The following is a 26223-nucleotide window of genomic DNA, read 5'->3' as shown; positions in this document are numbered from 1 at the left end:
ATATATGTAATAGAATTTTTTATTAGTGTGCTTGCAAAAGGGAAGTAAAAGAACTGTTTTAAATTCGTAGGATTTCAACTTCAAACATTATTCATTTAATTGAATAATTACCATACATAGTAAATTTGAATCAGAAACTCATTAAAACTTACATTACTCTTTCCATAACTAATTTGAATTATTTTGTGATTTGTAACAGTAAAAATGTCTTTGCACTAAAATGACAGTTAAATAGGTGACTTGATTTTAATTTTGGTAGCAAATATTTTTTATGAACTCTAATAATAATATCTATGACTTTTTTCCAATGAAAAACAAAAATAATTATTTGAAAATTTCACCCAGCATATTTCAGTATTAAAAGTAGTACATTCAGCTAATTTAAGTGGAAGAATTGTTTATGCAAAATTTGGTATCTGTAGGTAATTGCGAAGTAATAACCCAGAAGGCCAACAGAACAGCTGAGAAGAGAATACAGCTTATCTAAGCCCTAGCCCAATGATCTGTCCACTGACTAGACCATGCTTATAAACTGTTTGGACTTGAACATATCAGATAAAATATGCTATATTAGGGGAATGTTAATGTGTGATAGCAAATTCTATATTTTATATTAAACTAATTGTAAATTTATACAATTTAATAAAAAGAATCCCTTTGGAATTGTGATACCAAACTATATATTTTAATTTCTTATCTATTTGTTGAGTGATATTTAAGACTGTATAAAAAGTATATAAAAATATTCTGTGCTTTAAAAAAAAGAATAAAGCACAGTATTATATTTTAAGATAATACTATTGGGAACTAATAGTTATGTAAAAATTTTAACTGGAGCATAACACAGTGGTAATAGCCCTACATTTAAATGCCGGAATATGGAGAACTAATTTCACTGAGGCACTGATAGCTTGTCAGTGATGAGGGAAACTGAGCACACAGACTCACCAGGCCTCTGCACAAGGTGGGGGTGGGCCTAGTCAGCCCTGGGCAGCTGGGCTGGGGCTGGGACAGTCAGCCCTCAATGCCACCTGGAATGTGCCATCCCGCCTCCACTCCCCAGCCAGACCTCAGAGCCACCTGTGCGGCACTCCAGAGGCAATTTAAAGGGCCAGGAAGTCTAGGTCCTTTTGAATCGTTGGGCCCTTGGGCAGTTGTCCCCTTTGCCTCCCCCCTTATCAGCAGGCCCGAGTTTAGCATAGATTCGTGTCTTCAAAAACACTGAGGAGCTGTGAGAAATGACTGTGCAATTTCTGGAGTAGAAGGGCCTCTTGCCAGTATGACCCATAACAGAAGAATAGGTGCTGCAGTGCAGAGTGTCATCAGCAACCCGACAACTGATGCCATCCCAATTTGCCTATCTACTCTCACATTTGCCCTTGGGCTGAATGGTTACCCAGAGTTTTATAGTGGGTTTTTAGTTCAAAGGTTGATCTCAAAGCACCAGCCCAAGAGAGAATTCCCATGATCCCATCACTGTGAATATGCTTTGGGATCTGGGCAGATCCCAGAGCCCATAAATCAATGAGAATATGGGTACATCTACACTGCAACACTAGTTTGAAATAACTAGCGCTATTCCAAAATAACTTAGGCCGCGTCTACACAGCAGGCAGTTATTTTGAAATAGTATCAAAATAGTGTCAAGCTGGAGGACTTCTTACTCCGACTCCTGTGACCATCAGGCTTTGTCTACACTGCAGGGTTTTTCCACAAGAAGCTTTTTGTGGAAGAGATCTTCTGCAAAAACTTCTTGCACAAAAGTGCGTCCACACCTCAAAGCGCATCACAAAAGTGATGTGCTTTTGTGCAAGAGAGCATCCATACTGCATGGACACTCATGCACAAGAAAGTTCTGATTGCCATTTACAGAATGGCCATCAGAGCACCTGTGCTTTTTCTGATAGGCTCTTTTTGCACAAGAAACCCCTGTTGAGCATCCACACACACCTTTTCGTGCAAGAACTCTTGTGCCAAAAGGGTTATGCCTTATAGAAGGAGAAATATCGACATTGCAAAAAACCCTCTGTTCTGTCGATCGACTGTAGATTTTCTTGCGCAAAAATGCACTTGAGGTATAGATGCTCCATGGGGTTTTGTGCAAAAACCCTGTAATGTAGACATAGCTTCATTTTACAAAGAATAAGGGAAGTCAGAGGAAGAGTGCTCTTTTTCAAAATAAGTGCAGTGTAGATGCTCCCTATTTCAAAATGAGGTATTTTGGAATAAGGTACGCAGTTGATGTAACTCAATTTGCATAGCTTATTACGAGTTAAGCCCTGTAGTGTAGATGCACCCTAAGGCTATGTCTACACTGCAAGCCTCTTTCAAAAGAGGCATTTTTGAAAGATACTTTCAAAAAAGCCTCTTTCGAAAAGGAGTGTCTAGACTACAGCCAGTACTTTCGAAAAATCAAGCTGCTTTTTCGAAAGAGAGCACCCAGGCAGTCTGGATGCTCACTTTCGAAAAAAGCTAAGTTTGAATTACATAGCGCCTTTTTTTGAAAGAGCACTTTATACCTGTGATAAGTCCCAGTAAACTGGAATTTTTCAACATTTTCCAGGAATTTGATGTGGTTAAAAGTGCCCTGAAAAAGTAGATCCCTTCTGTTGCCAATATATTTGAAGCTAGTGCTATAAAAACAAGTCATTTATGACAAGATAGATAGATAGATAGATAGATAGATAGATAGATAGATAGATAGATAGATAGATAGATAGATAGATAGATAGATAGATAGATAGATAGATAGATAGATAGATAGATACCACTGGATGCTGATTGGTATAGAAAACCAATCACATGTCTTTCTTCATTAAGAGCCAAGCTGACCCTGACTTGGCCACACTCACTAGAGGATATAAAGGGCTTTGTGTGAAGTGGATTTTATATTGCATATCTTTGTTTCTTGTTTTTAAGGTCCCCAAAGACATGCTAACTACAAAGAAACCCTGAATAACAGGAATGAAGGAACAGATGTTATTTAGGCACTTTCACATAATAAAGACTTCTAAGAATCCCCGATGCCCAATTATCTAAACAGTTATTCTTAAATTTTCATTCAGTGCATGATAAATGTAGTCCTTTTAGCTCAACAAAACAAGAAGAAAGTAGCTAGTGCACAAGTGATATCAATCAAAACAGACATATAAACACACAGTGTATCACTTTATCTCACAAGCACACACAACATAACAAAATAACTCAGTATTGAAATGAGATCAATTAATCCTGTAATGATTATATCACATAATCATGTGCATGGAGAGTAATTATTACCTTATTATTTTGGTATGGTAGACCAAATTATTATAATGAACTTTATGCCAAAGTAAGTTCAAATATTATTTGCAAGTCAATTAAGGTTCTGTCTATACTAGGAATTGTAACAGTTATATGAAGGGTTCAGAAAGCCCACAGGTAAATAAATAATTATCTCCCAGTCTCACCCCAATTAGGCTTGCATAAACCAAGTTGCTCTTTCAAATTCTTTTCTCTTGTAACAGGCTGCTCTACTCTAGCCTCCCAATTGGTTTATGGCTTGAACTCATCGACCCACAAGGACCATAGTGAGTGAAGACTGGGCTACTTCAGAGACAATTTATCCCTCTTCAGACTGCCAAGACAGCTACAGAATGTTGTTAATAAAACCCACTTTGCCATTTTCATCTCAAATTTCATTGGACTCAGAGTTTCTCCAAACAGACATGCCTCACATAGATATTTGGGCAAAAATCCATAGTTCAAAGTTGTTGTATTTTTTTTATAATTTCTGTACAAAGGAAATATTTAGGTTGAAACCTTAGTCTCACTGAAGTTAATAGCAAAACTCTCATTGGCTTCAAAGAGGCATTATTTCACTCTTACTTTGCTTTGAAGAAGATCCATTTATTAAGTCTCATGTGATTTTCAGGCCCAAAATGTAATCTACTTTATAATAGTTAAGATAAAAAATATACTTTCTATCTTTTGGGTGCCTTTTTTTTTCTTAAATCAATCACTCCGTTACCAAATAAATAAAACAAGTTGTAGAACCATAGAAGATTAGAGTTGAAAAGTGGTCATCTATTTCGTGTTCCCCTTATATTTGTTCCTTTAGGGAGTCCAAACTAGTTTTGCTGAAGTCCAAGCTCCATATTCTGCTGCTTGCCTTTCTTCCTTTTGTCAGGATCCAGAACTCAACTATCTGATGAACATTGCTGCTCAGGTTGCCACCTACTTCTACTTCCCCTACAAAATCTTCCCTGTTTGAGACAAGCAGGTCAAGAAGAACATGACTCCTATTTGGTTCCTTGAGCACTTATACCAGGAAGTTCTCTTCAACACTCTTCAAATACATCCTGGATTGTCTGTGCACTGCTGAATTGCTCTCCCAGAAGATGTCAAAGTGATTGAGATCCCCCAGGAGAACCAGGGCGTCCAATCTGGAAACTTCTGTTAGTTGTCAGAAGATCAGGCCCGCTGACAGAGGGGGAAAAGGGAAAAAAAAGCAACTGCCCCAGCAACTGGTGATTCAAAAGCAGGACCATGGATATAGCTGGACCAGAGAGTCCAGGGTTACAGAGGTTCAACCTGCAGTTCTATTGAGGAAAAATACAGATTGTATCATCATAGTAGACTGGAGTATGCATAGGTAGAGTTTGGTATTAGGTGACATAGTATATTCACATCTTCATTGATGATTGTTCACCTTGCTCAGTTGAATCCCTTTCTGATATTTTATTCAATATTGTAAAAAAAATCCCACAAACTTTTCAGCACTGGAGTGGGTGAAGAAGAAATGAGAATAAGTATTACAGAAAATAAAATTGTTAGCTGCAACTGTAAATACTATTTTATCAGACCATTTTAAGGAGAAATGCATTTAGCATGACTATGTTTATCCACATATGAAATCTGAGGTCAGAAAAGTAAAGGGGGAAATGAGTCCTCTACCTAATAATGAATCCTTCATTTTACTGGAAAACTTAATATTCAAAAACTGAATATGGATTGAAAATCATGGTTCAACTTTTTCCTTTCCAAGAAATAGCACATGTACATACAGCACACTGGAGTCACAAGCTTACAGTTCCCATGGTTCCTGGCTTGAAACACAATAAAGGCACATGAATGGGACACAGAGCCAAAGAACAAAAAGATGTTTTCAGGCTCAGTTTTCATCTTTTAAAATTGTTTCTAATCCTTATGGTTGTTAAGAAAAACTTGAAAATGTAAATTAATTCATTGATTGCCTGTCTGCAGACAGCCTCAAACAATAGCTCTGAAAAGTGTGAATTCATCTCAATTAAGAGTTAACTCTGTAACCAATTTCTCTGGAGGGACTTTTAGTGTCACCATCCTGGAAAAGAATTCTGTGGGTGGGCAGCGAAAGAGGGCTTCAGATACTGCCACCTCATCATGGCTCTTTTATGATTGCGAGGACAGAGGCCCCTGAAGACAGAGTTCTTTGTGCTTGTGGGTAGGGGCTGAGTCCTCCATCCTCCAGAACAGACTTCAGCATGCCAAAAGACAGAGAGATGTGGCTTTGAGAGGAGGGAGGCCCAACCTAGCAAAAGAGGTATGGTGCTACCCTACTGGTATCCCCATCCCAGAAAGGCTTGTGTGAGTAGTCCCTGTCAACATTACCACCACCTCAAGGGAAGAAGTCCAAGAGAAAGGATAGAGGCCCATTTATGATGTGCCTAGGTATTTCTATAATCTCCCTCTGAGAAGAAAAGTTAAATGGTTGCATGGGAAAAGAGTCTCTCTCCAAAGAAGTGATAACAAAAAGCCCATACTCAGTTCCAAGAGGTATAAATAAAACTGTCAGGTCAAGCATTTTGTAACCAAAATCTTTCAGAAACATATAAAACAATACCCATATAACACAGTCTCTGTTTTTTCATCTGAATCAAAAGTACCTGAAGGAAGGTAATTTAGTATGAGTAGCTCAGCATGCTCTACCAGCGATGAGGCTAACTAGTCAGTAGGAGTACATCTAGACTACAGGCTTTTGTCGACAGAGGTTTTGTCGACAGATACTGTTGACAAAAAGCGACTAGACTACATCCAGTTCTGTCGACAAAGCAAGCCGCTTTGTTGACATGAGAGTGTAGACGCAAAGGACAGTGTAGATGCAATAATGCCTTCTGTCGACAGAACTCTGTTGACAAAAGGCATTATTCCTCGTAGAATGAGGTTTACAGCCATCAACAAAACTGCTGAGTTCTGTTGACGTTATGTCAGCAGCAGTGTAGACACAGGTATAGACGTTTTGTCGACAAAACCCAATAGTCTAGATACACCCTAAAAGTGTTCAAGAGTAATATGGTCGTTTTTATGTAAATAAAAACTATGACAGTAATGTAAATTGAATATCTGATATGGAAAACTAAGAAAGGGGGGCTGCAATATAGAAAAATCACCTGATAAAGTAATCTTCCTGCCAGCTGCCTGGCACTTATGCTTTCAAAACATCTAATCACAAGACATTTGTGAAACCACATCACAGCTGGCTACACTGAGTACTGCAGGAATATAGCACAATTTCCCCAGGCTAACATAAGCAAATCTAACCCCCTCATTGTAACTCATTGTCATTTTGATTACTTTATTTACCTCAGGTGAATTGGGAAGTTCAAAATTTTTCAGGAACTCGAATTTTGTTATAAAAACTAGCAGAAACTTATTTTATCTACCCTTCCATTCTCACAGGTAATGTAATAGATTGATTTCCATTGAAGAACTTGTAATGTAATTACTAGATCACATCATAGTGGCATTGCTATTCATTAGTCTCAAATAACAAAAATCAAGATAATATTACATTTTAATGTTTGTAACATTATTGTCTTCCATTAATATGACACTTTCCTTCCAAAGGACTGTACAAGGATCACTTTATAATGATTCTTTAAGACCATGATAGTTATATTTTGTTGTTTTACTTTAACTACTTTTATTGTGGCTCTCAATAGAGATTAATATTTCTTAAAATAAATGTATGTACTATTTTGTGAAGTGATTACATCTCTACAGTAAACCAGGTGATAGATGTAGCAGAAGAAATAACACTGCAGTGCAATGGACAGCATCTTCTCTACTTTTCCCTTAGTTAGGTCATATTTCTTAGGATGTTCCTAAAGGAAAAATATTAAAATTAATAAAAGAACTAAGTGACTGTGTTGTTGTGTATTCTATTGATAGGAGACCTGAGTTAAGAGCTATGACACACACTGTTTTCTGAAAGATGCAAGAAATAAGCTCTTCCTTATCCCAGGTGATAGTGAAGAACAAAAGAGCCTCCAATAAAGTCTCTTCCTTAATATGAGTATTACCTTGGGTTTCATCATCTGCATTGTCTTTGTTGCTTACGGTCTTCATAGTTTGGTGCAAAAAGACAGAGGTTATTTCAGAAGTAGCCAACCACTAGCATCTAGGAGATACAGCAACAGATATGAGGAAACCAGTTACTAGCCAGTGAAATCAGTGACCTTTCCATGCCATATCAAGATCTGAAGCGCAGGGTTCTATTATGTTTTTAGGGCTCAAATGCAGTGGAAGTAAAGGGAGTTTGGAGCCACATGATACTTAGGGTCCATCACTTTTTTAAAAATTTTCTTGCAAGAATATTGCATAGTTCAGGATCTCTACAGGAGTAACTCCCCTAAGGAAAGCATTGGCAAGCTCCGACTGCTGTGGAGGTAGCTGATCCTTTTTTGTCTTGTTTCCTCCCTTGACAAACATGAGACACAAGAGTCCAAAATATCAGTTATATCCAGCAACAGATCAAGTGCAGAATGCCTGAAGTAATAGGACTTTCTCATTTCCACCTTTGTGAAACCCCAACCCCCGATCCACAATATAAAAGCAAGCGTTCAGTCACTGTGAGTACACATTGCTTTCAAAGGGCTTGTATCTAAATTCTAGCTCCAAGTAAATTCTGTCTTCCAAAGCTTATGTGATTAACATTTTGCCTGAAACATTACACAATATATGTAGAAAAACAAGTAGCAGTGAAAAAAAAATTAATAAACCTTGATGTGGCTTGATAGAAACTTTGTTTCCACAAGAAAGAGCAAAATATGTAAAATATGATTCCTGATATGATCCCAGCCTCTTTCCTCCTTTCAGAGACAACCAAATACAGCTATAGTACATCTGTAATGGTTGTTAATTTTTTTTCATTTTGGTTTCTTGTTTGCTGTTTTGTAAAGGAAAACAGATAGCAGCAGACCAACAGGGGAAAAAAAAATAAAAAAAAATACAGCTTTAATCCTGCCCTGATTGGCAGCCTGGAACACTCTAAATAATTTAACAAAAGATCTAACTTCTAACAGCATAGGAGTGACACGTACAGAGGAAACCTTCAAACAGGTGAGAAAGCACACGATGAAAAGTAAAAGCTGCATTCAGTGGCATCCCCTTCGTCCTGAACAGTGCTTCATTTTCCTACTATTGAGCCCTTTTTCTGTCAAAAACCTTCATGGCTGTGTGGTGACTGTTACAAGGGATAAAGTGTGTTCTTTTTCTTCATAATTTCAAATGTTAAAGTTGAAAGCAAAAGTCTTCTGAAAAAGGTGTCTTATATCAGATGTGAAAGCATTCAAGACTCTCAACTGTCTCCACTACTGGAAAATCAGGCAAGCTGCAGTAACCAAGAAATGGAGAGATGACACAGTTGTAGAAAAAGCAACTCCACTGAATAACATCCCTGAGTAAACAACCCAGGAAAGCTTCTAACTAGGGCTACTTGAAAAAATTCCATCAAACCCGTTTTTTGTCTGGTTTTGACTAAACACTTTTTTTTTTGCCGGAAGTGTCTGCTTTTCCTGGAAAAATTTGGCATTCGTTTGAAAAATCTGAAACCCAAAAAGTTTTGGCCCCAAAATGGCAAGTTTCAGTTTCTCAATTAAGTCAACATATTTTTAGAAGGTTTCAGTGAAAGTGAACTATTTGTTTCCATTTCCATTTAAATTTTCTACGGGAGGGTAGTTCTAACTCTCTAAACTGCTAATCAGTTGCTCTCTCAGTCCCAGTTCCAGGCAAAGATGTGTGGATGGAAGTTTTGAAGAAAACCTGAACAGGTGGATCAGATGTCTTAAAGTACCATAGCACAGGTACATAGTTACATCACATGGTGATACCTATCGACAATAGCTGGTCAAAATGTTGTAATCCAAACAATTTTTTCAACAATATGTCTTTTTGACTGAAATGAACATTTTCATGGAAAATTATTATTTGGGTAAAAAAAATCTGTTTTTTAAACCAAGTATATTTTATCAATTTCCCTTTCCCTTTTTGGGGGCGTGGGAGGTGGAGAATGCCTCAGAATGTGTTAGTATCTCTGCTGGCTGCTTTCTTTATGGGACTTCTCATCTACAACACTCAGGGTATGTCTATACTACATGGCTCCGTTGACGGAGCCATGAAGTGTAGACATACCCCCACTAAACTATCTTCAAGAAGAGACAATGCAGAGTTACCTACTCATTCTGTAATGCTGTTAACTATTGCTATTAAGGATTATGAGAGAGCTACACATGATCCTTAAATCCATGAATGAAAGTTTACTTCAGGCTTGAGTCATAACCCATAGTCTGAGAAATACAAGTGGGGATGTAGACTGCCATGTCTACCAATCAATGACTTGTTCCCATACAGGAATAAAAGACCACACTTCTTCATCCATTGGGTTTCCATGAGGTGGACAAAGAACAGTCAGAAACGGGTGAAAGTAGACATCCGGACTCACCAGCACTCCTTGCACTGGGTCCAGTGTCCTTAGCAGGGAGGGGGACAGCTATGGGCCCTTGGAAGGGCAGGGGGACTAAGGCAAAAGAGGTAGGACTGGGACAGACCCCCCTGCCACTTCTTTATGGCTGCCACTACTGCTACAGCAAGGAGCCCAGGGCTGCAGCAGTGGCAGCCAACAGCCACTTTTGTGGAAAAACTTGCCAGACTAGACACAGCTGGTTGTGTATAGATTGGTACTAGTGGCTAATTGTTACCAGTGCACCATACAGGTCCTCACCAGCCCACTCTGGTCAGGAGACTACAAATATTATTGAAGCCTTGAGGAGTGATAATACCCACAAATTATTTGGAGAGAAAGAAACCATTTGGGTGACTATGAGTAGGTCAGGTTCCCACTTTTGGTTGGACATATTTCTGAAAGTTTCATCACATGATATAATATTTAATTAAAGATTAATCTTTAATTCCTGGAGACTCACAGACAATCTGGGGGTATGTCTAACTATCCCGCTAGTTCGAACTAGCGGGGTAATGTAGGCATACCGCACTTGCAAATGAAGCCTGGGATTTGAATTTCCCGGGCTTCATTTGCATAAACTGGGCGCCGCCACGAGGAGTAACGGTAGTTCAGACTAGGAAGCCTAGTCCGAACTACCTAGTTCGTGCCGCGTGTAGCCGCGCGGCATGGGGTTCGAACGAGCAGGGATTTAAAAATGGCGGCGCCCAGTTTATGCAAATGAAGCCCGGGAAATTCAAATCCCGGGCTTCATTTGCAAGTGCGGTATGCCTACATTACCCTCCTAGTTCGAACTAGGAGGGTAGTGTAGACATACCCTTGGAGAGTTGGCAATGTTATGAGTAAGGGTGGAGACCCTTGATCCTGAAGTACTGCCTATCCATGACTGTCTATGATGAGAGAGGTCATTGCTAAAGCAATGAATGAAGTTCACAGAAAGAGTACTCAGTTTTAGTTTGTAACAAGAAAAGTAATGAGTGTTCTTGGAGGTACATCAGCAGTCTGGGATGTTTATTGAAAGCCATGAGTTATTAACTCTTTTTGTTCTTCCCTCCACCTTCATTAATTGATTAGCTGTTCATCTAGTTTATTTCAATAACCAGGTATTATTAGGGATAGAAAGAGCAATTCCAAACAATGTAGGTAAACATTGGGTACTGTATAGCTCAAATAAAAATGAATTGGTGACAATAGACAGTTTATTGCTTATATTTATTTTTACTTAATTAGCGAATAATTATTTAAGACCATTAATCAAAGTGGAGATAAATATTTTTAAACAAAAGTATACCTTAGAAATACGTATTTTTCTGTTACATCAACTTTTTCAATTCCATGTAGTTTTCTCTCCACATGAGAAAGAAAGAAAGAAAGAAAGAAAGAAAGAAAGAAAGAAAGAAAGAAAGAAAGAAAGAAAGAAAGAAAGAAAGAAAGAAAGAAAGATATGTTTTTTAACCTAGTTAGCAATCAAGAAGTGTAATATTTATGTGAACATTCTGTAGGGTTAATGGTGGTGTGTATGAATAAAAGAAACCTGTTATATATGATAACAATAAAAGTGGATTGGTGTATATAAGGTTGTTTGGACAAGATTCAGTTCCATTTTCAAGAGACTTCAATTTCCTTTCACATAAACGCTGGGAAATACTGTACGTGACATGTTTATGGCTCGCTGTTTTTATGAATTTTATACTTTCAGACCCCTTTAGATGGCTAAGTGAAGTTCTGCCCCTTTACCAAGACTAAACAAATAAATCAATGATCGTGACAATTATTAGTGACTGTAAAAGAAAAGCTAATTCCATGGTACCAGATTAGTGAATAATATGGTGAATCCGATAGTACTTAATCTTTCTTGCAGCTCTCAATAACTACAAAAGCTTTCACTGATATCAGCTCTAAGTAACTTTGATACTCAGCACCTCTTTATTCAGACCTAACTCACTATTCTAAAAATCTGCATAAAATATGCCATGTGAGATATCATTTGAAACCTAATAACTCCCTTGATAATTAACACTCTTGCATGATGTATCTATAGGAGAGTACTAAGAATTATGAACTTATGTTAGAAGTATGTGTCCTTAAAGTGTGTTAAGCCAGTCATGTTAAGAAATGTTGGTAAAAAGGTCTGCACTGGACAAAGGTTTTTGTTTTCCCCACCTGGAAGTTGCTTCTAACGTACTTTGAAAGACAATGACAATATATTTGCATATCGTATAAACAGATTCATCAAGTTAACAAGGGGTGGAGGCAAATCTTACACAAGCAAATGAAGAGAAGACAGCTTAGCATCTACACCAACAGGAAAGAGAAGCTCGGTCTGTTTTAATTTGCAAACAATATATTGCAAATGTTTACTGGTCTTTAAAAGTGGCTGAGTTGGGGTAGTGGTGAATGTCAAGAGATAAGCAACAGAATCAATTGATTCTATACTACTTTACTGTATTATGAAAGTGCATACAGTGAGATCTTTTCTGAAAACTAATGATACATTGGTGATTAATACCATTATAAATTCTATGTATTAACACTATATGAAGAAATATCAATACTTAATTTTATTATCTTTTTTTTAAGTTTGTAGCCAAACAGGAAGAAACAATTCCCTCCCCAGACAAGAGAGAAGGCAGCTATTTACTTGTTTTTATGGGTATGTCTACACTTGCTCCCTATCTCGAGATAGGGATACAAATGAAGTGTACTGAAATTGCTAATGAAGCATGGGATTTAAATATCCTGCTCTTTATTAGCATAATCTCTTCTGGATGCCATTTTGAAATCGCATTATTGTGAAATAAAACACCATGTGTAGCAGTGTTATTTTGAGAGAAAACCCTTCTCTTGAAATAACTGTTAAACCTCATTGTATGAGGAGTAACAGTTATTTCGAGAGAAGGGTTTTTTTCTCGAAATAATGCTGCTACATGGGGCATTTTATTTCACAATAATGCGATTTCAAAATGGCGGCTGGACGCAATTATACTAATTAAGTGAGGGATATTTAAATCTTGTGCTTCATTAGCAATTTCAGTACACTACATTTGCATCCCTATCTCAAGATAGGGAGTGAGTGTAGACATACCCTATGAGAATTAAGCAAGGGGGAATCAAAGCAACAGAAGCCCTACTTACATACAAGGGGATGAGAAGCTTATAGGAAGGGAAGCACAACCTGAGGTCATCTTGCCCTTAAAACAAAGTTAGAGACTTTTGGAAGTAAGAAGGAGAATCATCTTTGGGATCCAGCCAGACACAAGAGGCCAGACTTAATGTAAGATGAAAAAGATGAATCTTTCAGCTACAATAAGACTGAAGATTCTGGGAACTGAATATAGGTAATAAACCTTCTTAGACAAAGATCTTTCATTTAAGAAAACAAGGGAAGCCATCACCTTGTGCTGTTAGGAAAAATCCTGATTGGCAGAAAGTCAGCCACGACTGGGAAGGACGACTGGTGAGAGAAACCGTATTGAGGAAAACCTTCATCTGACTCAGTTAAGTTTTAGACTTCAGATTACTTTTATTTGCTTGCAACCATTTCTAACGCTATTCGTTTTATTTAGCTTCACTTAACCTATGTCCTGTTCTTAATAAATGTATTTTAATTTTCCTATAAACTAATTTATTGCTGTGTTTATATGCAAAGTGTATTTACCCCAGTTAAGTTAATAAGATGTAATGTGCTGTTATGTCTTTAGAAGAATAAATGGGACGAGTTATTTCTCTGAACTTTCCAGGAGAGTGTGAGGCATACGTTTTGGGTAAATTTAAGACTGGGAGTGCATTGGTTCACCTACCTGTTTGTAACCAAGGCTGATGAAAGCCAAAGTAGACCTGTGGGGCTATAGAAAGGCTGCTGGGGTCAAAGCTGTCAAACCAGGGCTGTCAAGCACATAGACACTCTACGGTATGTCTACACTGCAGAATTTTTTCAGGAAAACAGCCGTTTTCTGAAAAAACTTCACTTATATCCGTACTGCAATTGCGTTCTTTTGAAAAAAATTGAAAGAACAGAGGGATTTTTCCGATATTGGTAAACCTCTTTCTATGAGGAAAAAGCCTTTTTCTGAAAGAGGAAAAAGCACAGGTGCCCTGGTAGCCACTCTGTCCATAGTAATCACAGTGTAAATGCGAGATAGCGCCCATTCAGTGTGGATGCTATCTTTCGATAAAGCAGATCGCTTTTTCAATGAGCTTTTTTCTGTGTAGATGCTCTCTTTTGGAAGAAGTTTTTTCAGAAGATCTCTTCCAGAAAAGCTTCTTCCAAAAGAAGTCTGTAGTCTAGATATAGCCTCAGGGTATGACCTTCATGCTTGTGGTCTGGTTGTGAGTGTCCCAGCATGAGAACTGCAACGAGTTGTAAGGCATCCAGCATTGAAGGGCAAGTGGTGACGCAACCACTCACTGGTTTGAATTATCCCCCAACCATCCACAACAGTAATAAATATTTGGAATCATCCACTTATTGTATTCAATTTATTTCATAGACATGATATATAAATAAAATCTAATTACTTCCAAAATTCAGTCATCAGATTAGCTCTATATGAACCATAAGTCTTTTCTGCATGTTTCTCTTTCAAAGGGTTTCTAATGCTTCTTGAAGAAGGAAGTCTGGAATTCTTTTCATTTTTTCTTTGCAAATCTGCTTTACTTTGTCAATTGGACGACGTTATAACTAGAAAATTATATCCTGACTTTGGATGTGTGCTCTCATTGACTATAATCATATATTAAAATAAAGTTTAAAGCTACAGAGACATTTAAAGATAAAAAGACTAGAACCACAAAAGGATTTAGCTGTGCCTTTCTCATTGAAACTCTTAAATTTTGCAATTTGCATCCCTGATACCAAGTGGAATTTTCAGCCTAAAGTTATGTACCTAGGCTCCAGATACAATGCATAGAGAGCTACACACCTAAGAATGCAATTCACAGAAGTACGCTGAGGGGAAGCTACCTAAGTTATCTAGGGCCTGGTCTACACTGCAGCAGAAGGGCAAATTAAGATACAGAACTCCAGTTACATTAATTACATATATGGAGTCGACATATCTTAAATTGAGTTTCTGCACCGTTCTCTCAGTGGGAGACCAATTGGAGCAAATGCTCCTGTTAGCTCCCCTTGGTTCTCGTGAGGAACAGGTGTGCTGGCACCAACCAGGGTGCCTTCTGAGTTTGATTTAGCAGGTCTTCACTAGATCCACTAAATCGAACCCTGGAAGATGGACTGTGGCAGTGTCGATCTTCCTTATAGTGTAGACGTGCCCTAATAGGAAATATCAAAGAGAAAAAAGTATACAAAATGACTTAAGCGTCTGACTGACAGGCTGGAGGAAGTTACCCGTCTCTGATAAAAAAAGACAAAGACCCCTCTCCCAATATAGCCAGTAACCCAGTGGTTATGATACTCCCCCAGGATGCAGGAAATTTCTATTCTGCCTTATCTGGAACAGGAATTTTCACCTGGGCCTTCGATCTCCCAGGAGAGTGCCCTAATTACTAGAATATTGGGTACTCTGGTGGGCCTCTCAATCTTCCTTGCTGGAACTCTTTAAAAACAAAAACAAGCAAACAAAAAACAACTCAGATTAATCATGTTTACCAAAGAGTCAAGAAAAATCATCTTCTGTTCATCTCCCTTCATCTATGTTGTGCTTCCTGACAACAGCATCATAACTAAAAGTCAGATATGGATGAACACATAAATCCTATCACTTCATCATTAACACACAGCAAACAAGATGCAGCTTTACTCCTACATAATTACACTTACAGCTGCATTGAGGGTTTTAAATGTTATTTCAGTAATTGTTATTATTTAGGCTTGGTGAACTTCAAACTGAGCACATTGCTCCTGAAATTTTTTTAATGTCTTTGCCTCTCAGATTCAGGATGTTATTAATATAAAGAGTCAAATGAAAAGTGTAGCACTCTTGACTCCTGTGTTTTTCAGCAGTTCTTGTGCTTGCCCTGTATGTAGTAAAAACAATGCTACCTTTGCAAAAACTCAGATAGCATTGGTGTCAGTGAAGCAATGTGCATGATAAAGTGGCATTTACCGTATTTTGAAAAATGTGTAATTTGCAGAATTCAGTACAATTAGTCTTGGTTTCTGCTCCGTATGAATGTTTTACTGTCTGCACCCCATAGGACCATCACATAGATGAGGCCAAATGCTTTCATGATTGCCGTTTCATCTTGACAGATGCAATGAAGAGGCACATAAGTGGCACCTACTGAGAACAGTAATGGACTTATTTCCTGGGTTTAACATCTTGACAAAACATTTGGAATCTGGATTCAGATGAAGACCATGAAAAATGCACAAATCTGAACATCTAAGTCAGAAAGGTAATAAGAAATCACTTGCCAAAATCCTTTTAAATATTTTCAGTGAATTTCTTAGTGTAAAGAATTAAAAGTCACATTGGTAACATTTATCAAGTGAGAAAATTTTCTACTTTCACTACAGGATAGAATTTGATGGGGCACCAATATTATTATCATGACCATGATTTGGAAATGTAATTCTTTTGTACATCTGAGCTTTCTGAAAACATAAAAACAATAATGTTAATAGATATTCTATTTATGGAGAATTGTAGAGATAACAAAGCCCCCAGAAAAAAGACAAGTCCAGATTTTCAAACAATCGTCTATGTATTTGCACCCACACATTTGAAAACACAATTTAACATCCAAGTCTATTTGAAAATGCAAATTACAACCTGCAAATAAGGTGCTTAGACTGATCTGATTAAGCGAATTTACAATTGCAAATGACTGGTTTTGTGATGACCTTCCTCAGGAGGTTTGGAGACTAAGGATACATCTACACTACTTGGCTATTTTTGGTTACCGGAGGTATCCCTAAATAGCTACCTCATGTCTACACAAGCCATCCATTATTTTGAAATATTTTTCAAAATAACGGGTACACTATTTCGCCATCCCGGTAAACCTCGTTGCACGAGTGATAAGGGATAGCTCAAAATAGTGCGTTATTTTGAAATTTGGTACTGTATCGATGCGCCAAATTTCAAAATGAGCTATTTCAAAATAAGATATGCAATTTGCTTAGATTCACTGGTTCATTTTTGTCAATTTTTGTGACTCTTGGTGTTTCAGAACATGGGCTCCTATTCAACTATCAAGGCAAGTACTTTCAATGTGTCAGGTTTTAGGATGTGTATCTCAGTGTTCAGCTTCCTCAGGTGCATGCTTTTTTATACCATCAACTCCCTATGATTTGACAGCAGGAAACAGAGATTCTTAAAGTGATTAGACAGTGGGGTATCTTGAAGGGAACATGTCAATTTAGGGATGCCTCTCAGATTCAGGAAGGAAAGTAAAACATCAGGTGGTTGGTTACAGGGATTTTAAATGAATGTTTAGGATTCATGCTATGCAAGTGAAACAGAGACCCGTTGAACAGATTAAAGTTCTTCTGAAACTTTGGCCAACTTAAAGAGCACATAAATACATGGCTTCAAAATTTTGTAGACAGCTCCATGTTTCAAAGACCTTGCAAGTAAGATCTTCATCCTACAAAACACCTCGTATCACCCCTAGTACTTGCTACTTCTGAGTATGCCCATTGACTCATAAGAGCCAGAACTCTATCAGAGAGCAAAGACCTGGCCTTAATGATCTGCAATACTCCTTCCCAAACAAATTCTAAAATTTAATGGAAATCACTGGTCTGGAATCCAACTCTAATTGAAAGGCCAAACAAATAAGCAGGATCCAGGGTAAATTTCTTCCAGTTTTAACAATTTGCCATGTATTCATTAGTAACACAGGATTTTAAAAAAATCATTAAGATCAGAGTTTTTAGATATTTACAACACTCCAAAAAATTCTGTTAAAAGAATCCTTTTCTTTCCTAAGCCATTTACACGTACGTAATTTTTTTTAAAAATGTAATCATTCAAACAAACTAAATTTTACATGAGGCTTTCTAACAATTCTGGGCAGATAGCCACCTATTAAACTCAACATGGTCAAAAGCGAGCTCTTTATCTTTCCCTCCTGATACTACAGGGAAAATACTTTGGTCTAGAACTGCAGAGGATTCACAGTTTTGTGTTTCCGCTATAAGTCTAATGGTATGCTACATTATTCTTTCCCCCATCATATCTTTCCTGGTATATTTCAGAGCTTGTAATTATGTCACCAGTCGGCTGGTATTTAATACCAACTCCTCCTCATTCCAGCCTCAACAGAAAAAAGGGAAGATACACTTCAACTAAGTTACCTTTGTTGCATTGAGACAACAGAGTTCCCTAGCAGCGCTCCATTTCCCAGATAAGCCCTATGCTCCAGCATAACCCACCTGACATTTTGGCAACCTCCAATGCAGCCTACTTTTCCCCCAACCCCTGCTCCAGCCCAGGAGAGAGTCCTGTGCAGGGGTGAAAGTAACTTAAAATTTCGTACAGGTCCTATCACAACCCAGGTCCCTGCCAACTCTTTAAATAGCTCCCTGCTGGCTTTTGCTACAGCTCAGACAGCTCTTACCAGAGTCGTGCACCACAGCGCACCCGCTTACTTTCACCTTTGGTCCTGTGTCTCTCCCTACATGGGTCTGACTCTTGCTGCATCCCAAATGGGAGTCAGAATACCCCCCAAAAAAATCTCTACTCCCACCTTTCTTCACAGATGTTGACACCCACCCATCCACCCACCCACCCTCTTTTTCCCCCACCTATCCATATTGGGGGGCTGGCTGGGAGAGAGTTCTGTCTCTTGCAGTTGCAGGCACTAACAACTGCAGCCCATCTGGAAGCAGGAGAACACACCACAAATAAACTCCCTGCCCCCACCTCCTCACCAATGCCAGCATCCACCCACCTCTCCATTTCCCCCCACCTACCCCATTCAGTCTGTTCTCCTGCTCCCAGCTGCAAAGAGAGAGTGATGGGTTTCTCATAGGCAGCTAGGTGCTGTAATCTGAGCAGTGTCTTCTCTCAACTGCAGCAGCCCAGCTGGGAGACAAGAGGCCCCAAACTCCCCTCCTCCTCAACTCCTTCCCCCTAGACAATTACCGCCTCCGTCCTCCTTATGTCCCCTATTTACCAGCTGGGGAGCTGCTGCAGCTGAGGGAGAAGTGCCCCAAGCAGGTCCATGAGTGGCAGCCCTGAGCCCCTGATCAGGGCTCATTGAGCAGCTGCTTGGCTGTGCTGACACACAGCTTAGAAGGAACCTTGATCCACATCCACAGATGTGGACACCCATGGATTTGAAGGGCTCTTGAGATGGGGTCCACCTAACCAGGAAAGGAAAGAGCATCTTCATGTGCTGAGGAGGGCTTTAAAAGGATGCAGAAAACAAAATCCCACAGCTAAGTGTAAAAACGTGATCTTAAGTGGAAGTTGAGACATTAAAGTTACAAAAGAGTCATAAGAAGAACAAAAGAGAAATCAGTTGGGGATTCTGATCACTATCTTAGATGTCTAGATACAAATGCAAGGAGTATGGCAAATAAACAGAAAAACTGGACTTATTCTAGGGATGTAAAATCCTGTTTAATCAGTTAACCTGGTAAGCATTCTGTTTAACTCGTTAACTGCTTAACTGGGATCCCACAGGCAGGAGGCTGCTCCAGCCCAGCCGGGCCGACTGCATCACAGGCTTCTCTGGACAGACTAGGCCGAGCACACTATTAGCAGGGGCTGCTTGGGCTGGGCCAGGTCCATTGCACTGTACCACAGGCTGCTCTGACCATGTTGGGCCGATTATTTTAATCGCGGCTTCATTTCCCTCTGCCGATCTGGCTAATCTACATGCCTCCGTCGACGGAGGCATGTAGTCTAGACACACCCTTATAGAGAAACTTCTATAAGGCATTTAACTCGATATACATACCGTTTTGAGGGAAAAACTAGAAAGATAACAAATTAACATAACACACAGTAAACAGACTAAGAGCAACAAACAGAAATATTTTCCTGAGCTTGCTCATGAGGGCTTTTCATTCCAGATCTCCTCTCACACCCTGGTCCTTTTCTTGCCTTAAAAAATCCTCCATTTTTCATCAATTTATAATGGAGCTAACGAGACTTACCCAGACAGGGTACCCAATGATTTAGCAAAACAGCCCTACATCTTCTTTCAGGATCCTATAACCTTATATATTGTAGCAGCCTGCCACTTCCCCATATGTATGGAAGAAGCCTTTTCTTATGCAGGGCCATCCCGACCAGTGCTAGTGCCCTTCATAGCCCAACACCGACACCTCCATGCTGAGGGGGAAAAGGCTGCTTCACTAGGGAGGCTGAGGGGGCAGAAGCTGCAGGGGATGGCCAGGGGATGGGGCTGCTGGAACTGGCACTGCTTGCAGCTGCTTAACATCCCTAGGCATATTCAGGTTGTTCCCCAAATTTAGTGGTGTCCTATGCAGTGGCATATGCCTAAGGATGGCCCTGCTTTTATGAGCAGATGATTAAAAATCAGAAAGATATCTTTATCTTATGCAGTGTTCTTCAGCAGAAACAGTAGTATCAAACACTGTAGTTGTTGGCTTATTTTGGGGTTGAAACATTCGTATGAATTCTTAATACTGACTCTCCACTCAGTATGGTGAAATACTGTTAAAGGGAAAGCCGTAAAATACGGAAAAATTCCACATACACAGAGAAAAAAATTAACAGAAGGTTCAACCATTCCAAAATTAAACTAATAATATTCCTGAGCAAATGACCACTTTTAATAGTTATTTACTGTATTTTATAGCACAATTTTAACCTAACTCATAAAACATAATGACTTAGACTGAAAAAGTGGCAGCATGTTTTAATTTTCATTCCAAAAATAGTAATGCACAGTGTTTTTAACTTTTACTTCAGTGTGTTTTAATAGTCAGGGATTTGTTATGAATTGCTGTAGAAATTAGAATTAATTTCTACAGCAAAATAAAAACAGATTATTTCCCTCTAACCCTTTCTCCGTCTCATGAACCCATAAATTATTTTTACTGTATTACCCAGGAAAAATATATAGATATATATAGTCATTCCAAAGTAAAGTTCTATGCAGTGAAGTGCCAAATTCTGACAATAATTAGGGTAGATGGATAACTGTGGTGTTTTTTAATATTAATTTTATTTCCCATCTGCTTTATTATAAATCATGTTGCTTACAATTCAAGTTTTTAGCTTGCTTCTAGTGTGTGATTTTTTTTTCCAACTTTTTTATGAACAACTTAAGTTCTCAGATATCTGTGACATGGAGAACAGCTGGGTGTAGCTTGTCTGTTTGCCACATTAATGGTTCAGACTTAACACCTTCTATCTAACTGAGGGTAAAGTTACTGTCAAAAAGTGAAAATCAAAATGAGGAGTCAGAGGAATAAACGCTGTCAAATACCCTTCCTCACAGGTATTTTTGGCTACAATGTCAATAAACACCTACAGTAAGAAAAAAATTCTTTATAATCAAATTGGATTTTTTTCTAAAATATATGCTCTATGAATGGGGTTGGGGGAGGAGGATGGAAGTTTCATGGTCTGTGTTGTACAGCAGTTCAGACTAGATGATCATAATGGTCCCTTTTGGCAATGGGCCCTTCTGGGAATCCATGAATGGAATCTATAAATCAATATGTTAAGTTCCTTCTCAAAATGCAGCTCATTGAATTCAATATCTGATTAAAATACTTCAAAGATCTAATAGTAACTACTGAAGCATAAAAGTTCTTGTTGATCCAATCTGTAAATTATGCTGATTGTTTTTAATTAATTCCTGAAAACATGTATCTTGAAGGCTATGATTAATTTATTTTTCAATTTTGAATCAAGTTCACATATTTTTCTGTAAAACTGTCAAAACTAGTTTTCTCTGTTTATTTTAATTTGTTGTTGTTTTATATATTTAAGTATGTACTTTTTCTGCTGTGCCTTTCTTCTTTTCCTTTTATTTGTACACTTTGGGTGTGTCTAGACTACATGCCTCCTTCGACGGAGGCATGTAGATTAGCCAGATCGGAAGAGGGAAATGAAGCCGCGATTAAAATAATCGCGGCTTCATTTAAATTTAAATGGCTGCCCCGATCTGCCGATCAGCTGTTTGTCGGCAGATCGGGGGAGTCTGGACGCGATGCCCCGACAAAGAAGCCTTTCTTCATCGACACAGGTAAGCCTGGTTTCACGAGGCTTACCTGTGTCGATGAAGAAAGGCTTCTTTGTCGGGGCATCGCGTCCAGACTCCCCCGATCTGCCGACAAACAGCTGATCGGCAGATCGGGGCAGCCATTTAAATTTAAATGAAGCCGCGATTATTTTAATCGCGGCTTCATTTCCCTCTTCCGATCTGGCTAATCTACATGCCTCCGTCGAAGGAGGCATGTAGTCTAGACACACCCTCAGTGTAATTATATTTTTTAATAAAATTTAATGCACCTCTATCTTGTACCTGCGTTTGTTAATTTTTGCTTGAGTTTACATTTTTCCCCTTGTAATCTTCATTTCTATTTACTAATACTTTTTTCCCAGCATTCCTTTCTACCTATAATGAAGATAAACTGATCTATCCATTTGTTTTAGATCATGATTCTACAAACATTTACTCACATATTTGACTTGATTTACGCAAAGCATTTTCAATTAATCAAACACTTACATGCTTTGTTGAATAGAGATGCATTTAAGCAATTGCTTAAAGTTAATAGATGCTTTGCTGAATCAGGACCCATGTTCATAAATACATACATGAATGTTAGAGTTTTCCACAGAGCCAAAATATGTAAATAATGCTCCAAACATCCAAAGAGATTCACACAGGTGGACCATTGAGTCTGGATCATAGCTTAAGTGATGCAAAGAAACTTAGATCATGGAGTCTTCTACATTCCCTGGTTATAGAAATATTAGAAATAACACATATGTAATAGTATTAAATATATATTATATTTATGGTACATATTACAAAGTATGCTAATATGAGTAGCAACATTGGAAGTAGTAGAAAATATATATTACCATTAATGTTACTGCAGTGTTATTATTTCTTTGAAGCAAAATATATTTCCATCTTTAACAATATTTATTATTAAACTATAATAATCACTAAGTCGTCCACTTTCTGTCTGTTTTACACGTAAGAACTAAGAAATGGGTTTAGATGTGTATATGTCTTAGTCTGGGATAGCAGAAAAATTAACCTCTTTACAATTCAATATGCAAAGAATAAATATGTAAAGCATGCGGGTTTATGTGTCATTGTCTGAGAGTAATACACTTTTTATTATATGACAGTGTTGCCTTATCATAATTATAACATATAACCCTTCTGTCTGGTGGAGCCACCAGCAGCCAGGGCCAAGTTCAATGTTCAGAGGTTCCTCTCCATCCTTCCAACACAAAGTTGGCATCAGCCCTCCCACCCAGGAACCTGGGAAATTCACACATCACCACTGGGGGGCTCAGAAAGCAAAGCTTTCACCAATCACAAGCACAGAGTCTGAGCATAGAAAAGGAAAACAATATTTTTTTAAAAGGGGGCCCAAGTAACTTGGCATTAATTTGGGAAAACACCACAAACAGGGTTCATAAACATAAACCATGAGTAAAAGTAGGTAGTGTCCTTTTCCTCTCAGGTCCTTAAGTCTAGCAGTTTAAATGCCCCTGCACATGCCCAATCTTTCTCAGCACTCCACTCACAGTTACTCAGAGCAGACTCAGAGTTCAGAGTTGCATCCACAGAGTCACCTTCCATCCACTGATCATTCACCATCCGTCTTCTCACTGCTCTCTGCTGCCACCCTGCTGGCTGCCCATCACATCTCTCTGCCACTGCCCTGCGGGTTGTCAGTAGCCATCTGCAACCATTCATTTCTTGGCTGTGACTTCTGCACATCAATCTCAAGTGATGTCAGCTCTCTGTGATTTCAACTCTTAGCAAGCAAGGTAGAAGAAACACAGTTCCAATGCACTTAACATATGAAAAAGGTACCTAATGCTTCCTATTTAGCTCTGTTCTTTGAACAGTGTGTTTGGGGGGGAAGGAGGTCAAACCAGTCTGGGTATACAGCCTTCTGCCCAGAATAATCTTCCCTCACCCCTCTTCTCTCACAGAGCTCTGGAAGTCAAGCCCCTGCTTAGCAAGATTTTCTCTGTCAACTGTGAGCCCTTTCCTTTGGGGCCCTTTCCACTGTCCTGCTTTTTTGTATTCCCACAAAATTACAAACATATTTCAGCTATCTCTACATTTAATACAAACATATCTGGTGTTGGGTCACAAATTAAGTTTATTACAGTGAGCAAAATTCGACTCCATCTGCTGAATATCTAGCAAATCTAAGCAAAGCTGAAGCAAACTGTATGTACATAGATACACCTAGGGTCTCTCCCCCTTCCAGCTAGCTGTAAGGAAAGCATTCCTTCAGATCCTGTTTACACATCAGGGCTGTCCTGCCCTTAGGATGGTTTGGGGAGGCCGCCCCAGGAGCAGAGTTCAGCAGCCTGTGAAAGGACAGTGGATGAGGAAGGCTGTCAGGCTGCTCCAGGTCCCACTGCTGCAGTGTTGTGTGGGGAGAAGGGGGCACCCCTGCTGCCGCTGCACACCAGGCCCCCCAGTAATCCCCTGTCTCACATTACTTGGGGGAAGGGGTTTCGGCAAGAGGGCAGTTCAGGACTGGGAAGAGAAGGAGGAGAAGACATGGGACTTCAGGAAGAGTTGGGGTGGGATGGGCAGGTTGGAGCAGAGATGGGGCATAGTAGGGCCTGTGGCAGAGGGGTGTTGCCATAGGCCCTGAACCCCCCTAGGGGTTACATATATAATACATTTGTCATGTTTATTTTATAAAAAACTGTTTCTGCTGCTAAATCTGATCTATTTTTTTAAAATAATTTCAAAACTAAATGTTATATACAGTACTAAAGAATATTTTGTATATAGTCATGCCATTATAATTAGAGGTAAAGTAGACTGAAAATTTCTGATGGCTAAATTTGGGCCTTAAATGCACCTTTAGGCATTTAATTTTGTAGGTGCCTAAAACATATGTCAAGTGGCCTAATTTTCAGAGGCACTCTCTGCAGCTTTTACCCATGTCAATGAGAGATGTAGGTACTCAGCACTTTTGAACACCACATAATTAATTGCCTACCTTTAGGTATGCTGGTTTGAAAATTTGGCCTGATTTCTATATTTCTGAACATTACAGTTTTAAAATATATTGGATGGTTCAAATTTGATGGAGCAATTAAAGTGTGTTGATTTATGTTATGAATATGTTTTCTTGTATGCAGCATAATATTAATTGCAGTGCTGTTTTCATAAGGAATTTTTTTAAAAAACAACAGTTTTCAATAAACACATACTAATATCTGTCAGCATCAAAAACATCAAAAATCAAAAAATGTCTAGCTTACAAAACCCTGGATGTTTAGCTTTAGTCAAAAACCCAATTTTCCATTCTCCTCTCCTCCCACCCATAAAAACAGCTTCAACAGAAAATGTACATCCAATCCTAGTTAATTGTATCTTCTATTACTAAGTGGTATTTCTATATTTGGAAATTGTTTCATATATCTTTTTTGACAAGAATTTAAATTAGTTGGCATTAAATGCCTCTCTGTTCACAACAATGTCAGAAATAGAAACAATAATGAAGAATATTCTGAACAACTTAATTTTCTTTACATTTTGAAAGTTCTGGAGAAGATAGAGTCTATAAACGGAAAAAAAGTGTTCTGTATAGGGGCTTTTCAGTTGTGATGATTCGGAATATCATAAGATACACATACAATATATTTTTAAAAGTAATCAAGTCTGTCAAACTACTAAACTAGTGCAGTAATTCACATAACTATCTACAGAATTACGTATATAAACTAAGAATGAACGTGATGATTTTATTACAACAAACATTTATGTTCATTAATGGAGAACAGACATTTACTAGAAATTCTTACTGTAACCTTAGATGACTCTACCACCAAAAAAAAAAAATTAAAAATGTTATTTAGTTTGCAAAGTCAAGCACCCCAGAATTAGGAAAAGTTGGATTTAAGGTAACACAAACAATTTTAATTCTGCCCCTCATTCATTCATCCTGTGCAATGAATGAGGCAGGGATCCAGTGGAAAATTATGATGTGATCATTTAATTAAAGACCGTACTGAACTATATACACAAAAGAGGGAAAAATTAAGTTTTCACTGGCGACCATCATATATATAGTAGCCCAATGTCTGAGAGTCTGTAATGATGAAATGCTGGCTGTTCCCTTTGGGGGGCGCTGTTGCCTGAAATGCTGGCTGTTCCCTCTGGGCGGCCCGTGTTGCATAGGGAGTGTGGGGCCCTAATGGCTGCTTGCTCTGCTTGCTCCCTCGCGGCAGCGCAGCTGAGTGGCGCAAAAGTCAGCCGAGCACCATAGCGGGAGGCGAAGGGGAATGGGGCAGTGACATGCGGTGTGACAGCGGCTCCAGGCCCTGCCCCCTGGCTGTGAACGTCACCGC

Source organism: Pelodiscus sinensis, chromosome 2 (assembly GCF_049634645.1).
Source record: "Pelodiscus sinensis isolate JC-2024 chromosome 2, ASM4963464v1, whole genome shotgun sequence".
Classification (NCBI taxonomy): Eukaryota; Metazoa; Chordata; order Testudines; family Trionychidae; genus Pelodiscus; species Pelodiscus sinensis.
Note: the sequence above shows the minus strand (reverse complement) of the source record.